This window comes from Gekko japonicus, unplaced genomic scaffold (genome assembly GCF_001447785.1).
Source record: "Gekko japonicus isolate JY-2015 unplaced genomic scaffold, Gekko_japonicus_V1.1 scaffold361, whole genome shotgun sequence".
In the NCBI taxonomy this organism is placed as follows: domain Eukaryota; kingdom Metazoa; phylum Chordata; class Lepidosauria; order Squamata; family Gekkonidae; genus Gekko; species Gekko japonicus.
In genome coordinates this window covers 895,234-899,450 of record NW_015174852.1, presented here as the reverse complement: position 1 = coordinate 899,450, position 4,217 = coordinate 895,234, and the positions used below count along the sequence as shown (strand labels likewise).

Genomic DNA, 4,217 nt, shown 5'->3' with positions numbered 1-4,217 from the left:
TGCGGACTCTAATCTGGGAGAACCGGGTTTGATTCCCCACTCCTCCACTTGCACCTGCTGATGTGACCTTGGGTCAGTCACAAGTCTGGCACAGCTGTCCTTGAAAAAGAGCAGTTTCTGTCAGAGCTCTCTCAGCCCCACCCACCTCACAGGGTGTCTGTTGTGGGGAGGGGAAGGGAAAGGAGTTTGTAAGCCGCTCTGAGACTCCAAGTGAAGGGCGGGGTATAAATCCAATCTCTTCCTCTCTTCTCTCTCTTCTTCTTCTCTATCACAGGATTCATGAATATTTATTAGCATGTGTGCAGTAACTCCCCCCCACCCACATTATAAAATATGTATGTTCTGCCATGTTTCCATCCATCTAAACCAATGTTCCCTCTAAGCTGTGGAGTCTTGTGAGCAAAAATTCTACTTTGTGAGCTCCTGGCATTAAAGTTCTGAGTGAGCAATTTGGCTACTGCTGAGCTAGCTCACACTAACTCAGCTTAGAGGGAACACTGATCTAAACTAGTAAGGGAGACAGTAATGCAAGCAGGCAGCAGGTGATGTGAAAGACCTCTGCCTGAGACCCTGGAGAGCTGCCACTGCCAATCACAGTAGACAATACCGACGTTAATGGACCAATGTTCTGATTCGGTAGAATGACGCTTTATGTGTCCATGTTGGAGTGAATGTCCTTGAAACAGGTTTTGGAAGATGGTGCGGTGGCTTTCTGGCTTTGGTTACGAACTAGCTAGGCATATGCTACGGGATAGTTTGTGAGGAAGTACACCCCAAACCCATCAAGAGATAACAGACATCATTATGGCAGCACAACAGCAACTAGAAGTATGAGAGAAGGGAGGAGGGGAAGAGTTATATAGATGAAGACATGTCGCAAGTGGAAGGGCTTCTCAGGACATTGCTCTGTTATCTATAGTTTAAAGTGATATGATTTTGGTTTGTCTTCCAGCTTCCATGCAGGGAGACCAACTACATTATAGTGATGTTACAACAATGTCATTCCAGCTTTGGTGGCCACTAGTAATACTGGGACCACAGGACTGCCGTGTTTAACCTTTTAAAGGCTGCATTTAACTTCTCATTTGGGGAAGAGGAAGCAGAAACCAAATCTATTTGCATTTGTCTAAAGGCAGGCCATATAAGAGGCTTAATCCAATGGGCTGGGAAAGACTGGCTTACTGAAGTATAGATGATCTAACCTCAGAGTGGTCCTTATTAATTCAATTCAATTCAATTCAATTTATTATGGGTCTATATGACCGAAGTCTTGACCAACAGAGAATGCAAAAGGGGTAAAATAGGTACATAAAATTGACATAAAATATGACAAGTACATAGTCACAATCAGTAAACATATAAAACCCAGGCATAGCCCAGAGAATTAAAAGAACCTAACTACACTTGGGGCGGAGCCAACTAACTAAAAGAATTTCTAAAGCAGCAGGTCCCTGGTTTTGAAGGTTTTAAATACAGTAATGTTTTCAAAAAAGAAACTTTCCCCTAAACATTAGAAAGAAGGTTTAGGAAGAGGAATGCAGCAAATGGTTCAAACATTCTAGGCCCCGTTCACACGGAGCATTTGCTGCACTGGAGGCACGATCGTCCCGCGGATTTTCCGTGCGCAATCACACCGGAACATCTGGGAGGCGTAGCGCACCCGTGGCTAACCCGTGGCTTCTCGCTGAAGATGCGGAGTAAAAAACTACCATATACGAGGTACTAGTTTCCAGAAAACGCAGGGCAAGGGCGGGCATCTGATCGCGTTTCAGCGTGAATCCCGTGGCATCCGGCGCCCATCCATGTCCCGTTGCAAACCGGATGTGGGGTTTTTTTGTAAGTCTCCACAGGATGCGCACAAACGATCATGCGCAAACTTCGGCGAGAAAAAAAACTCCCGTTTGCCACGGAAGCGGCGCCTAGTGATTGCCGGTGTGATCGCGCCACGCCGCTTCTTTGCCGCGCTGCAGGATACCCGTTTGATTGGCACCGAACGGCCTAACCGCGGGACCTCGACGGGACATGTGATCGGGCTGCTGCGCGTTACTTTGCTCCGGGGCTAACAGCCACGCCTCCCCCCTGCATTTTCTGGCCCGTGTGACCGGGACCCTAGTTTGGTTATTGTTTCAAACTGGCCTCTCTTTGCGACATGTGAAGCTGCCTCTTACTGAATCCGACCATCAGTCCATCAAGGTCAGTATTGTCTACTCAGACTGGCAGCAGCTCTCCAAGGTCTCAGCTAGAGGCCTTTCCCATCACCTACTACCAGATCCTTTCAGTTGGAGACGTGGGGGATTGAACCTGGGACCTTCTGCATGCCAAACAGATGCCCCACCACTGAGCCACAGCCCCTCCCCTAGTTCTTACGGCCCAGTTTACAAACATACAAAGGGGACAGGTCTGCCCAAACAACTGCTAGCTGGAGAAGTTTAGGGTCTGGCATCCTCCATGGTGGGGCAGGGCTCCTCCACGGGGTGGGCTCTGCTCCCAAATACCCCATCATCGTTACGGGCCTGGTAAGAGTCCAGTAGTACCTTAAAGGCTAACCAAATTTGTGGCAGGGTATGAACTTTCATGAGTCACCGCTCACTTCTTCAGATACCAGAATCTCACTGCTCAGTTTGGTGTAGTGGTTAAGTGCGCGGACTCTAATCTGGGAGAGCTGGGTTTGATTCCCCACTCCTCCACTTGCACCTGGCTGGATGACCTTGGGTAAGCTGTAGTTCTGATAAGAGCTGTTCTTGAAAAAGAGCAGTTTCTGTCAAGAGCTCTCTCAGCCCCACCTGCCTCACAGGATGTCTGTTGCGGGGAGGGGAAGGGAAAGGAGTTTGTGAGCCGCTCTGAGACTCCCTTGGGTAGTGAAGGGCGGGGTATAAATCCAATCTCTTCCCTCTTCTCTTCTTCTTCTCTCCGAAACCCACACTCCCCGGGCTTCACCCCCAAATCTCCAGGAATTTCCCAACCCAGAATCGGCAACCCTAATTTAAAACCCCGGTATCTATACATAAACGACTTCTAGGCGATCTCTCAAGCAGGCAGGCTCAGGGACAAATGCCATCCCCTTCAGCAGAACCATATCGCATCCCTCCAGTACTTTCTCTGCGCCACACATAGGAAGAACAAGAAAGACCCGACTAACCTGTGTCTTTTTGCTGAGGGTCATTTAAAACCAGGAGAGTCCTTTCGCTGCCTCGTCCGTACAGAGGAAGGAAACGCACCAAGGAAGCCTCAAGTTTAACCTATCAGATTCAACAAAGACATATATACATTTGTAGCACCTAGCACCCACATAAAGTGCACAGGAAAAAATTATAACTAAAATCCGTTCTGCTCCGATCCTCTGAGTCCGGGCTCATTCCCCTGGAGAAGTCAGGGCAACCTTTTGGGCTCAAGTGCAGAAAAAGAGCAAAGTCTAGATATAAAGGTGTTGTGTGGCAGCCCAAAGTGTGTGTGTGTGTGTATGCACGCATGCCTGTGGGTGTGTGCAGGGGTTGTACCTGGCAAGGTATGCTGGGAGCAAACAGAACCCCAGAGATGGTACCTGTACCGGGGGGGGGGTGTTGTCACTTGAGCTCCAACGGTCACCTGCCCGGACCCAAGAGTGAAGGAGGGACCCAGCTAAAAAAGGTAAAGGTTTCCCTTGCTCGAAAGTCAGTCGAATCTGACTGCAGGGGGCGGTGCTCATCTGTTTCCAAGCCAAAGAGCCAGCGCTGTCCGAAGACATTTCGGTGGTCATGTGGCCGGAATGACTAAACGCCAACGCACACGAAATGCTGTTACCTTCCCACCGAAGCGGTACCTATTTAATCTACTTGCAATGTCTTGCTTTCGAACTGTTAGGTTGGCAGGAGCTGGGGACAGAGATGGCAGCTCACTCCGTCATGCGGCACACTCAGGTCTCAAACTGCCGAGCTACAGACCTTCCGGTCTGCAGCTCACTGTCTTAACCTCTGAGCCACCGCAGCCCAAGAGCCGATGAGGGACACAAGCCACGCCCAATTCAGTGATGGGGAATAAGCCACACCCACTCCCTTCTCCCACGCGACACATTCAGTGGCTTATGTTTAGGGCTGATCCAGGCGTTGAGTCGTATGCCAGATCTTGGCTCTTCTTCTGCTGCGGTAAGAATAATATTTTTACTACTATCATATATCCAGGGGTCATTTCCTGCAGGAGCGCACAGGAGCGGAGCTCCGGCACTAAAGAGCCCAGGGGGC

General features: G+C 49.5%; 1 long non-coding RNA gene across 1 annotated transcript in view; it reads right to left on the bottom strand.

Annotated features, from left to right (window-relative positions):
* Positions 1-4,217, bottom strand: part of LOC107121611 — a 19,269-nt gene that overhangs the window by 7,054 nt on the left and 7,998 nt on the right. Inside the window, exon 2 of the long non-coding RNA XR_001482869.1 lies at positions 3,140-3,239. This is a non-coding gene — a long non-coding RNA (uncharacterized LOC107121611). The remainder of the gene's footprint in view (positions 1-3,139; positions 3,240-4,217) is intronic.